Genomic DNA, 14,551 nt, shown 5'->3' with positions numbered 1-14,551 from the left:
ACTCACTGCCAAGGCAACCATTCACTTCATTATGAATTAAGCTAATGGCTCAGTCTTTGTTTTTCCATGACGTGCTCACATGTGTTACACACATGTGAGTTGGAAGGCTTTAGAGAGACTTTAAATAGCAGTGTGGCATTCTTCACCAAGATAGAGACACAAAAGGTCAGATAATACAGCTCAACACTTGCCCACCATTATAGTACCCTAGTGGGGCCCTAGGGGTACTGGATCCGCTGGTGATGACCTGTGGACGTGAATACAGAAATTAAATGTTTTAGGACCCAACTTTTCCACTGCGGTGTTATTTGAAAGGGGAAGGAATGCATGGAACAAGCTGTGTGTTTTGGAGAGAGCGAGCATGTTGGTCCCCCAAATCCATTCAGTGTGAAAGCCGGGGAGTCTTGCATCGCCCCACAATGCTGGCATTCATTAACTGGCTTTATCCTCTTCACACAATGCATCCAGTCTTGTCCAGTGGCCAATAGATGTTTCCATACACTGTCCACTGTCCACACAGAACAAATACCACCCCAAAATCTGTAATCTCGTTAATTATTTCCTGTTTTGGAAAACTGTTAAATTCTTTCCTGCTTTGGAAAAGATGAACTCATTAAAACGTGTCTCAGAAGTACAGTAGGCCGCTGCCTACATAGTAAATAACTCACACATTCGAAATATGTCATCTGACCAGTGCAATATAAGTAAATCATATTGTATTTACTTTGGAATATTTATTAACTCCACCCGTCTGTTTTAGAATTGATTATATTGTTTGTTTTTTAAAACCATATCTACTGTATTTGACCTCCCAACCAGAGCCCTGAGATGGGCTCACCTGTCGCTCCTCATGGTTGCACCTAGTTGACCTTATATTATGCAGACCGGCGACATTTTTAGTATACTAGTATGTGGTACGATACAATGGTGCTAAAAGGTTGTGTTTTGTGTTGTTGTGGTCTGATGTATTCAATTCATTGAGACATTTGCTCAAATAACGTTGAGCGGTGGTGGGTAAAAACAGAGAGAAGGGCTGGCGCGGTGGCGGTGGTTTGCTCTTCACCACGGCTCGTGACGTCATGTTGTAGTTCGGTGGTCACCCCACCACCGAAAATCCAGACTATACATGAGGAGGCTAAGGAGTCACACTATTTGATGTCTGTTGCTATTTTCTTGACATAACCGACAGTAGAATGAACACACCCCATGTTTGTGCGGAATCTGGGTTGAATGGAGAAAAAAAAGCCTTCAGAAAATGACCCTGATGGCATTGTTGAGGAAAGTCACTTAATGTGTTGTTTTGACGTGCTCAATCAATTTCTGCGTATGCCGAGTGATACGACACACCGTTTAGTCAGAAATTGAGTAATTAGCATAATTAATCACTACAAAAACTGGAAATGGCTATAATTTTGATAAATAATTGTGCTTAATGTGTTGTTTCTACAGTATATGATTTGTATGTGCTGAATCCATTTCTGCCAAATGCCGAGTGATACGAGTCACCGTTTTGTCAGAAATTGAGTAATTAGCATAATTAATCACTATAAAAACTGGGAAAGGCTATAATTCTGATAAATAATTGTACATAATGTGTTGTTTCTAGTGTTCCATTGTTAATCCGGGCTTGCCCATTTCATGTTTTTAAATCCTTACGAAAGACAAATTTTGTTCTCGCTAGCTTTTATTTACCCTCGCCTGTCTGTCTGCGATAGAACCAATTTCCCTCTGTGGTTTGTGAGATCTGGGGACCATTAGCAAACCAAAAAGAATTCTGCAGATCGATTCCCCGAATCCAATGGAAAACACCAAATAATACATGCAGGGCAAAATTAGGACGATAGTATACCCACTCATAATCGAAATAAAAAAGAGAGCATTTAAATGTTAAGCACCTAAAATAATGCACATAACAAGGCAGAAGTCGCTTTCCCACCTAACGTCATTCTGACAGGAAGTCAGGATCCAGCTAAAGGCTTTGGTTCAGAGCGACTCTTAAACTAAAACATCATCTCGGCCACGCCTTCAGCCTGAAGGCCTATTCATAGTCTGGTTCGGTGGTGAGGTGACCACCGCTCCGGTGGTGAGGTGACCACCGGAGCTGAAATAACGTTGAGCGGTGGTGAGTAAAAACAGAGAGAAGGGCTTGCTCTTCACTGCGACTCGTGACGTCATGTTGTAGTTCGGTGGTCACCCCACCACCCAAAATCCAGACTATACATGAGGCTTGATGGAGACAAAAAGAAAATGTGTTTTTGTGGGTTCATTCAATATGAAAGGTTGCAAATGTTAAATGGACATGTAGTGGGAGGTCCTCGATGCACGTCCCACTGGAAGGAGACCCTGGGGCAGACCAAGGACCAGATGGAAGGATTACATCGCCACACTGGCCTTGGAACGCCTCGGGATCCCCCAGGAGGAAGTCTAGGACTCTGGTGGTGCCCCCGCGACCCCACTACGGATAAGCAGTTGAAGATTCACTATAAGTCCTGGAGTATTTTATCCAACAATGAATGTTCCGCAGTACAGAGCCCTCCTGTTTGAACTTAAACCACACCCACCCAATAAAATGTGGGACCTCGACACCCACCAAACTATTGCATCCAGACATTCCAAAGAGTGCAGCATACTGTACATCCAAAAACTAGGTCCACTATGGCAGAAGAAAGCCAACAGACCCGTAAGATGGAAACTTATCTGGGATGGTCCATCTTCAACACTCTGTGCTGCTGTCTGCCAATTGGAATCGCAGCGATAGTCTGCTCCACCATGGTAGGTTATTATTATATCATGTATTTATAACATAATGTAGGCTATAGAACTAGATTCTTCTACTTGTTATTAATCTGTGGCATTGAAATAAACCTAATTTAAATGATAGTATCTTTTCTGAAGATATGATTAACTTTTCCCCACATATATTTAACACACAAACAGAAGTCTTGGTGATTACATTAATTTACCATGTAAAGAAAAGTCTAAAAACGTAGTGTTCAGTTAATTGCTAATCCCACATAACATCACAGCATTACTTATGTAGTGTCGATCCTTTGGAAAGACCTATTCATGTTGACAAGGCAGTTCACTTTCCACATTAACTAGTTCAGTTCACAGTTCACAATTTTAAAAATGAATTAGTTCATAGTTTATCATTCAAACTTTTGAACTAAAGTTCATGGTTCTAAAAATGTCCCTAATATGTTGCTAAAAGCTATATTGCCACAGCCCATATAGAACCACAGACTTTATTCCTATTGGGAATAGAGCACCGAAGTCTGACGTCAATATCGGTAGAGATTTGACCTTATTATATTTTGCTTTAGCAGGAGCAGGACAGATTGGTATTTTGTATTATTTCAAAGACCCCCATAACTCTCAGTTGTCGGGTTATGGACATTAACTGAATAAAATTAATTGCAACATAATTATTTGAAATTGAAAGTATGTTAATGAGCACATGATATGAAGAGAAGACATCAGACTGAATGCATGCTTTGTTTTGTTTTTTCCAAGGCACAAACGGCAATTAACAACGGTGATACAGCTGCTGCTAAGGAGGCATCAAACAAGGCCAAGACAATCAACATTGTTGCTCTTGTTTGTGGAATTATTATTCTTATCATCGTCGTCGCCATCAAAGCCACCCAGGGATAACTGCTTCTGTTCAACTCAAGAGAGTTTCGGCTCACCACCATTTGTAGGAATATCAAGTATTTTGTTACCAATGCGTTCTTGGAACCAGAACAAAATATGTGCTGTGTTAGATGCACACACACACACACACACACACACACACACACACACACACACACACACACACACACACACACACACACACATCCATGCATGCATGCACACATGCACGCACGCACACACATGCACACAAAGTCAACGTGTAAACACACTCCCGGCACTGGACAGTGTGTTATGATAGAACACACATGTAAACCATGGTCATCTCCAACTTCAGGAGGAATCAACTGGATGTATGATTTTTTTGTATCCAAGTTTTGTTGCAATATATTAGCGTTGTAGTTGTCAACACTAATATAAATAAATAAATACTACGTTCATAAATACTTCCGCAATAGATATGTCTTTTTTTATCCAAGTTTTGTTGCAATATATTAGCGTTGTAGTTGTCAACACTAATATAAATAAATAAATACTACGTTCATAAATACTCCCGCAATAGATATGTCTTTTTTATTTTGTCTTATTTTGTCTTCTGCTTTTTTCATGTATTCTTCTCATTTAGTCATTGTGCTTCCAATGGTATGTTTGGGGGGGGGGGTGTCAGCTATGTCAGGAGGTGGGTGCACGCTGCACAGACTTTAGTTTGGGAACCGCTGCTGTAGCTCAAAGGGTGACACAACCCCCTCTAATCAGATGTTTCCCCTCCCCCTCTGCATCTACTCAACCAGAGTTCCTTATTCCTGAGAATTGACAGATCCTTATGGGTCCATGTTTACTTACACTCCATAGAATGCAATGGTGGATAGTAAATAAGTATGTTTACTTGAGTACTTTATTATTATTATTAAAGTGGCCCGTTAACATATATATTTTTTAAAGCATGTGCTTTTGAATACTTAAACATATATATTTTTAAATTAAACACTCCAGTACTTTAACTCAAGTACATACATAAGTAATATTTGAACAGGAGGATGCTATACTTGGATCTATACTTGGAATCAAGTACTGGTGTCAATTACTTTGTCCAACATGACAGGCCATGTCATGCCATGTCATGGTGTAAGTTTGAACTTACACCACACCCACCCAGTAAAATGTGGGACCCCAACCCCCAACTCCCAACCCCCAACCCCAAACCAACAAACGATAGCATTCCAGACAGTCCAAAGAAAGTGCAGCATACATCCAGGACCATAGGCTACATTATGTTCACAATGGAAGAAGAAAACCAACAGGCCCGTGAGCCTAAAACTTATCTTGGATGGTCCATCTGCAACACTCTGTGCTGTTGTCTAACTTGCCTGCCACTTGGGATTGCAGCTATATTCTGGTCCTGCAAGGTGAGGTTAAATAGCTATAACTATTGATGCATAACATATAGACCAAGATTCTATGCAACATCCTCTTAGGCTACTTCTTAGTAGGGATGTACCGATGAGACAATTTGACCGATATAGATATCCGATATAATGAATTGCTATTATGGCCGATAACCGATATAACCAATGTCGATATGATCTCATTCTGTATTAATGAAATAAAATTATTTTGTCCATTCTGAAAAAAAGCTGAATTTAAAAAAAGCAATGCCGCTTTATTCCAAAACTAGGGATGCACCGTTATTGTAATGTAGGCCCATATCCCAACATGAACAGCTTGAATGTAGTATATATATTAAATGTTCCAACTATTGACTCTTTCAAAAGCTTCCTCAGAAACGTCATCATCACAAAAGGCTTTTTCAGGCTTTTTTAAATGTATTTTCCAACATAATTATAATAAAATGAAATATCTGCTAAATCCGATATATTATTATACCGATGAATTGGTGTAAGGCCAATATCGGCCGATACCGATGTGTTTGCCGATTAATCTCCCATCACTACTTCTTAGTAATCATAATGACAATAATATTTCTTGCAAATTGAACGTTAATGAGCCCATAATCTGAAAACATCAGACTCAATGCATGTTTTGTTTTGCTTTCATTTGTTCCAAGGCACAAACGGCAATCGACAACGGTGATACAGCTGTGGCTAAGAAGGCATCAAACAAAGCCAAAATAATCAACATCTGGGCTCTTGTTTGTGGAATTTCTTTTGCAACCATCATCGCCATCATATACTTCATGATCATCAGGCATTTATTTGGTTATTTTGGTTGGCTATAGAATTGGCTATTTTGAGAATATGTAACATGAGTTATTCTACTCGACCATGACCTCTGAATGGCAAACCAGCTGTGTGTGTGCTGTGTGTTATATGCGTACGAGTGTGCACAAAGTATAAATTTGTATGAAAGCACGTTCTTGATTTGTTTTCATTGTGAATTATGTTGGTGCAGTCCAGTCCTGGTTTTACTGAGTTGACAAAAACAGAGATATTAGTACTTTACTTTGTCATCATTTTAGAATGTATTGATTTGACGTATCTGTACTTGGTTCAATAATGACACGCACGCATGTGGTATATGGAACTTCAATTCACATTAATAATAGCGTAAATAACTGTATAGTGTGACATTACTTTGTCTCTCATGGGTGAGGGACTGACATGTTTAGACAGGATGCATGGGCAAGCTGCAGGAGGGACTTTAGGAGGGACCCTAAAGATCTGGCCTGCTCATAGTAGCTGCAGGTTAGGACACCTACTGTTCTTCCTGTTGTGCTTCCTGCTGACCATTACCTTATGGACACAGACATGGAGACAATGGGGGTGGGAAACCAGAGACCACCTTTTGCATTTCCCCTTTGATGTCTTTGTCCTGATCTGTATAAAATGTCTGCTGAAATGTCTATCTAGTGTGTTGCATGGGGCTCCAGCCCCTGCATGGTTGCGATGCTGTATTTTGTACACTCTGTCCAATAAAATGGACTCTGAAACTTTCATTTGCCTGTCCGTCGTCCTCTTGTTGCGCGCACACACACACACACACACACACACAAATTTTGTTATGTCTGATGATTCAATGCAGTATAAAATTACATTGACACCGTACTCATTGATCCGTTCTGTTATTTGTCTTAATTGTTGCCTTGTTGGTCCAGACAATATTTTCTTGTCAATCTCTCTCTCTCTCTCTCTCTCTTTCTCTCTCTCTCTGTCTTCACCTCTTGTCTGGCAGCTCCACCTTCAGCATCCTTCTCCTCAATGTGCCCCTCATCTCTCCTCTGCACATTTCAACCGTGTTCTCTCTCATTATCCACTAACTTTCTATATCCTGGGCTGATTTTCTAATGTAGTCGTTTTTTATATATATTTTTTAACCTCTGCAGAAGTTTTGGACTCGTAAGGTTTCCACCCGAAAAGGTGGCCCTGTTTTCATCAGTGCCACCTTATCCCTTTTTTAATTTACTTTTGCATTATCTGCCCTTTTGGTATCAGTTACATAAATTATTTTCTTCTGTCATGAACTAAGCCCGTAACACAACCTTTTTAGTTTTAGCTTGTGACCCAATGTCTCCTCAGGACCCAAACAATTGAAAATAGCCTATCTACAAGCTCACAACGCAGTAAGATACAAAAAGTTGTGAGCTTGTAGATCGGCTGTTTTCATATTGAACTGAAATGCTCTCAAAGTAGAATGTCATGTTATCAATAATGCAAATGCATTAATTAATAAGGTAATGCATTGTATGTGGCCATTTAAATCAAACCTAAAGCTCGAACCGGGGCCCTTATGTGTCTCACAGACAGACACTATAATTTCTTGAACTACTGCTACCCCCAAGCTGTGAAAGGAACTCATGTTTGCAAAGGAACATTTGAAACAGCTGTACAATACTAATTAGTTCATGGAGGCTTTTTTCCCACATACAAATGTGAGTCATCGACTTTGGTCCATAGATTGTGTGTAGAACGTTTCACGCAAATCACTCAAAGTAAGGATTTAAGTGTTTTTCAAACTGTTCAAAATGGTTTTCTACACAGATATGTGTTCCTCATGAATCAATTAAGGCACATGTATGAAAGTTTTCATAGCATTTCGTCGGATACACTGCATCAAAGCTTTTATTGGGTAGGCCAATGATGATGCCCTTGATCATGGGGAATTGTGTGGGTACTTCTGATTCCGGTTCGTGGTGTCCTGCCTGATGACTGTAAACAACATTTAATTTTCAGGGGTATATATGACACGAGGTTGCGGAATCTGAATATATATATTTACGTGCAACAGCTAGTTTTATTTTTTGTTTTTGAAGTCGCATTTTGGAGGCGGACAGCTCTCTGTTGCTTGATTAATAATTGCACGCCCGACTCTGCCCCCTCCCTCCAGAACAACGCACGGGGGGGGGGGGGGTGCCATGAACCTTTAAGGACATCACCGCGAGTATGATGGCCTCCCCAGATGGTCTAAAATGAGTTGCTTAGCATGATTTGACCAATATAATTTATTACCAATCTCGTACAGTACAACATCCTTGACCCAATTGCACTTACCTGCACTTACCTTTTAATTAAAGTAGTCTGAGGAAAAGGAACGGTTCTGTTCCCCCGGACATTGTTTTGGGATATTTTGGCTGAGATGGGTCTTTTTCTCAAGTCTACCCGCACACAGACGGCTCACAGACAGCAGCCTCTCCGCTGACCGTGTCAGTGTTGCTGCACGGGCGAGGGGTGTGCACCGTGCGGTCACTGTGGTGCTGCTGACAGCCCAGTGAGCCCACTCACAGCTTTGGAGATTTGTCTGAATTACTTTATCTTTGATTGTATCTTTAAAAAGACCGTAGGGCGTAGGCTATATATATCCATTAGCTTTTTGCTGTTTTCAAAAACAAAACAGCGCGCTCCTGTTTGCTACAAAGCGACTGGAAGGCAAAGGCTCACACTTTACAGACATACCAAGTAGGCGTAGCCAATCATAATGCTGATCCGGTCCGTTGCTGTATTAGGGCCGATTCATACTCCTATTTTACCGCTGTTTCGGCGCTGTAGTGCCGAAATGATTTTGGCTCGTCAGAAACTTTCAGTAGCACCGAAGAGCCGACTTTAGGACGGTACCCCCCCCCCCCCCCCCCCAAACCTCAAATGACGTCACATTGTAGGCTCTACAGCGCCGAACCGAGTTTTATTCGGCTCTAAAATAGGAGTATGAATCGGCCCTATACGAATCAGCGATCACACACACACACACACACACAAACACACACACACACACATGTGATGTCGGAGTATTCCCGTACAATTGTTGGCGGGTGGCAAGCATGGGTCCTTAATTGTTGTGTTTCTTGTTTGTGGAGTGGTCGAGTCAGCGCAGCATGTGTGAGAGAGTTCACAGTTCACACACACAGCAGCACAGCCGTAAGCGAGGGGTGAAAGGGGGAGGGACATTCGGATGGCTGTGCTCTGTGCTGGTGTAGTCTTTAAAAAGAGAAGGTGGTGTGGAAAGTTGTGACGAATTTGACGTCACAGCAAGTGGGGCAGTAGGAACAATATTTGTACAGTAAATATGACAGTTGCATGGATGCAATGAAGTGCATATGGATTCCGGTTGCATGCAGATTTTCTTGTGCATGGAGAGATGTGTGCTAACAGAGTGGTTTGGTAGGAGAAGGCGGACGGATAAACGGGCACATGGCTTTGCTCCTGCTTTCCATTAGAGTAGTAGGATGCATGTGCAACAGTGCCACCGAAAAATAGCTTCCAATAGCTTGTTATTTTTGCATCGAGAATCCGAGATTATAATAATAATAATACATACAATTTATATAGCAACAAGTGGGGCAAAAGAATAAGCAGCTTAGATTTTGCATTTGTACAAGGTAAGGCTCAAACGTTGCTCTTCTCGACCATATTTGGGGGTAAATCTTTTAGACACTCGTAGAGAGATTCGTCAGAATCGAAAAAACCTCTACGAGAATCTAAATGTTTGGGCTAGACATACTGTAGTTTTTTGAGAACCTTGGTGGTGACGCCATACAGGAGGCTATTGCAGTAGTCGAGTCTGGAAGTGATGAAGGCATGGATGAGTGTTTCAGTGCCAGTGTGTCACAGCGTGGAACGAAGGCGGACGATGTGAAAAAAGGGGTTTTGGTGATCTGGTTGACATATGGGGCTGGAAGGAGAGGGTGGGGTCAAGGATGACACCAAGGTTGCGGACTCGGGTTTTGTCAAAACTCTTGTTTTTTGTGTGCATACTTTGACATATCATGTTTCTGGTCAGTGGTCACCCTGAGTCCCTGACTAAATTAAAGAGTATCACTATCATTTAATTGTCAAATGAATACATTATATTACATTCAGAAGAATAGCATTTTGCTGAACTCTCCCAACACAGCATGATTTTGCGTTGAAATAATGTGTCCTATGTGTAGAAATCAATGCCGCACATAGTTAAAGAGTGCACGCGGCCGCCCCTAAAATAGTTGATCCACAAGCTCTCAACGCGTTGTGAGCTTGCAGTTCTGGTCCCTGATGATGTTCCTTTGTGGTTAGCTGGCCATACAAAGTCCGCCCCCCGTCCCCCCCGTTTGAACTTAAACCACACCCACCCATGCAGTCAGAGTGTCCTAGAACCCCAGGACCCGTTGAAGACATAACATTACAGAGAAACTGCAGGACATACAGTACATCATCCATCTGAACTGGAGACAACGAAGCCACTATGGAAGGAGGCCGCCAGCCCCGCACGTTGGTGCAGACTTATCTGGGATGGTCCATCTTCAGCATGCTCTGCTGCTGTCTGCCACTTGGAGTAGCAGCTGTCATCTTCTCTCGCAGGGTAGGTGATTGTAATAATAATATTAACAATAATAATACAGTACATATAAGATATTGTAACAGTTTTCCCCCTGTAGTGTACAGTACATATAAGAATCTTATATGTACTGTACACTACAGGGGGAAAAGTGTTACAATATCTTATTGTAACACTTTTCCCCCTGTACAGTACACATAAGATATTGTACCAAGACGTACTAATAAAGCACTAATATTAAGGCATGAATTCATTGCCCAATACACTTAGTTGAGCGGAGTCCCCGGGCCTCCCCGTGGCTCTATACTAGGATTTCCTTTTCCCCTACTCCAAATCCCTTCACTGAAAACAGCCCATCTACAAGCTCAGAGATTGTAGTTCTGCTATTTTTGCCGAATGTGTTTTTGAAAGGTAAAAACCGCTAACTTTGTTTTCCTTTCTTGTTTCTCCTGGTGACGACATAAAGACATGAAGTTAATTTTCCATGTACAAAAACCTTTACTCCGTAAGGCTTGAACATTTGGAAAGCCAATTCCTCATAAGACATAAATCACACATTCGAGCATAAATTGTTTCATTGTTGATCATAACCCTGAAATATCAATGCATGCTGTCAAGCCATGACATGATTATAATGAATTATGCATGTTAATGTGGGATGGATGAATAGTTACCGTAATCTGAATAAAATTCATCACAATTGGTTGCAATTTGCACAAATATTAGTTAGTTTAAAAACAGGTGGCGAGCGCACATCCAGGCCCTTGCTGGTGCTGGACAAAAGGTTGATGGATACAGAGAAGAAAGAAGCCTCACACAGCTGGACTTCTTTCTTCTCTGTACGAATGTTCATTAGCACAATATTTTAACTCAATGCACTCAATTGATTTTGTTGTTTTGTTTTTTTTAAGGTGCAAAATGCAAATACGATGGGTGAAACAACTAAGGCTCAGGAGGCGTCAAGAAAAGCCAAGATCATCAACATCTCTGCAGTTGTTGTCGGAATTATTTTTATCATCCTTCTGATCAGCTCTGTCGGTGGTATTCTTGGCTTTTGATAGATTTTGTTGTAATAAATAAATGCTACACAATCACAAGGGTGGTCATATATTTCAGTTATTATTATTATTATTATTATTATTAGTGCAGCTGTGCCCCCGGCAGCCGGCGAAAGCTAGAGTTCTCAACAGTCCTGGAAATGCCATTGCCACCCTTAGATCTCCATATGGAGCTGACTTGTTCTGACATTCCATATGTTGATCTGACCTCATCAAACTCTGTACACTCAAGACATGCTCCATATGGGGCGGCGGTGGCTCCGGGGTAGAGTGGCTGGATGGTAACCGCAAGGTTGCCAGTTCGAACCCGGGCTCCCACAGATTTGGTGTCGAAGTGTCCTTGAGCAAGACACTGAACCCCTAATTGCTCCTGATGTGCTGGTTGGTGCCTTGCATGGTTTCCGCCGCCATCGGTGTGTGAATGGGTGAATGTAATGCACATCTCTGTAAAGCGCCTTGGATAAAGGCGCTATATAAATGCACCATTTACCATTTTATATATGGCCAGACCTCATCAAACCCTGTACACTCAAGACACTACCCCCGCTGCCACCCTTAGATCTCCATGTCTATATATGGCCAGTACAGAATTAATTCCATCTGACCCCCCATGCCAAAGCGCCAGCGCTCGCCCAGCAGTCTGCCCTCACCCAGAGCCATCTAATAGAAGAGAAACCGAGCACTCAAGCACTGTTCATGCAGCCTGAACTGAGCCAAGCTGGAAACGAGAGCTATTTTAAGCATGTGTGCAACATGACAACTGTTTTAAAGTAGTGTACAGTAACAACTAAAGTCTCTTTAATGTTTATGTTGTACTATTACTACAAACAATTTAAAATAAAGGGATTTAAAGCTGGGCTATTGCCTGAGTCCAATGCATTTCTGCCTACTTCCGGTCCAGGACTTGTCCCAGTTGGATGTCCCCATGCTCAATGCCTAGTCTATGTAGGAGAGCCGCCATTGGACTGGCCCCATGAAGTGAACGCAGTTTGCGTAACTCCGTCTATATCTAAGGCTCTGCCGTCACCCAGGCGGATGCGTGCACGCTTCTCACCCTCAGGGCCTCTTACTGGTGATCATTAGACGCAATAGTCGCGATTACCGCATTAGGAGCAATAATAACCGCACATATCTCCCAGACTCCCTCCCATAGTCATGACTTCAGAGTTTGAATGAATGTAGAATTATGTGCAGGATGGGACTTCATTTCATTGACTGTCATGTAGGTACACTGGCTTCTGGACCTCTCTAGGACAAATGCACTGGGCTCTGTGTCATTTCTGTTCATGTTTTATGCAAGGCTGTTTAAATAATGACAGACATGACAGCGGTCGGCAAACTCTTTTTTGGCCGTGCACCCCCGTTTCCTCCTGACGTTAGCTGACGCACGCCCCAACGCTCAGTGTCATTGTACATATTTGGCCGAAAATGATACTTTTAAAAATGTGATTATGGCAAATAATCACGGAATGTCACTGCACTGAGAGACAGAGCAGCTGCTGTATACTCCCGCAGCTGCTCTAATAATAATAATAATAATAATAATAATAATACATTTTATTTATAAGGCGCCTTTCAGGGCACTCAAGGTCGCCGTACAGGTTAAAAACAGTACAAAAACACAGTTAAAAGCAGAACAAAACACATACATCTCCTTACAACGGATTTGACCATTTGTGTTAAATAACACCTTAAAATCGCCATTACCCTTTTCATGTCACTCACCCCTAGAGGGCGTTTGCTCAGCACAAGGGGTGCACCACAGTTTGGGAACCCCTGTTCTACACCATAGTCCTATTCTATGCTCTACTATATGCCAGTCTATGACGAAAAAAGTTTGTTTTTTTTCTTCACTCAACGAAATAAAAAATACTAAATAAAACTAAGCTAAAGATATGACTAAAACAGTAAAGCTAAGACTAAATGTATTGACAATTTCGTCAACAACTAAAAACTAGACTAAATTAAATCAAAATTTGCTGTCAAAATCAACTCTGTGTACTATGCTATATGAATGCTAATACTGACAGTAACTGATGTCTAGCTGCAATGATTTTGCAGCATTTCTCTGTGTGTTTGTGCTGTTTAATCTGATATTCCGTTTTATAAGTGATTGTCTTTGTGATTTCAAAGAAAGGGGGGGAAAATATTAACATATTTGAAATAACCATGATATGACTAAACTAAAAACTAAATGGCCTCTGTATAGTGCACTGCATTTCGCACTGCAATACAATTCCCTTGATGTTGAGTATGGCCTCTTTAGTAGGCCTACTACATTTGGGACTACAATTCCCTTGATGTCTATGTTGTCACTGAGACGTTGGACACAGGTGTCTTGCATTGGCTATCAAGTGATGCCACTGCTCGAACTCTTAATTATGTAGCCTGTTGTCCTTGTACGCCTGCCCTGAAGAATGTCACACGACTCAAAGCTTGCATTTATTAAACTCAAATATCTGCACAGTGTTCTGAGTGTGCGGCTGCTGTTCATTATTCAGTTTCACACGACCAAATTAATGTATTTCCTGAAAATATATTAAAAAACAAAATCATCGGTTAATTTAAACTATGTAACCTTTTCAATTAATACAATTAAATTGTTGTCCAATCTGTATGGTAGAGTACCGGTATTGTTAATACAATATACTGTAACTTATGCAATCGGGGTGGTTGTAGTTTGTCTCCCTGCTCTTCTATTGAGACATTGAGATTGTGTCAAAGGTCATGTTGCACCTATACACGATCACAAATCTTGACCTGATGGTTAAGATTAAATGTATCCCCTGAGCAAGCAGGCATGCTCTATTAGCTCAATGGTAAATGTAACTGCCAGTGACAGTTGGTTCTGCAATAATTTCTTTAGTTTGAAGTCTGTTTATTCTTCATTTATTGTTTGTCTTATTTTGGTGTTTGTTTGGATACTTCCTGTAATTTGGCATACTTTTACTTTGACACCTCCTGTTACCTGTCCATATATAGCTGAAGCCTGTTAGCTTCACTCACCTCAGACCAATACTAATTTCACACAGCCAGACTCCAGAGTGAGCAGAGGGAGAGAGCACCAGTGTGTGTGTGTGTGTGTGTGTGTGTGTGTG

The 14,551-nt window shown here is 41.3% G+C and overlaps 2 long non-coding RNA genes across 2 annotated transcripts; both read left to right on the top strand.

Annotated features, from left to right (window-relative positions):
• The first annotated feature begins 2,510 nt into the window (after positions 1 to 2,510).
• Positions 2,511 to 4,186, top strand: LOC308321117. Its single transcript, XR_013964590.1, has 2 exons — positions 2,511 to 2,772; positions 3,514 to 4,186. It is a non-coding gene; the product is annotated as an uncharacterized lncRNA (long non-coding RNA).
• A 6,040-nt stretch (positions 4,187 to 10,226) lies between these two features.
• LOC308322009 lies at positions 10,227 to 11,492 on the top strand. The gene is made up of 2 exons (XR_013964672.1): positions 10,227 to 10,419; positions 11,307 to 11,492. It is a non-coding gene; the product is annotated as an uncharacterized lncRNA (long non-coding RNA).
• Positions 11,493 to 14,551: the final 3,059 nt, after the last annotated feature.

This window comes from Protomyctophum bolini, assembly GCF_963924005.1.
Source record: "Protomyctophum bolini genome assembly, chromosome: 9".
NCBI classification, from domain to species: Eukaryota; Metazoa; Chordata; class Actinopteri; order Myctophiformes; family Myctophidae; genus Protomyctophum; species Protomyctophum bolini.
The sequence above is the reverse complement of the archived record's forward strand: the minus strand, read 5'-3'. Positions and strand labels throughout refer to the sequence as shown.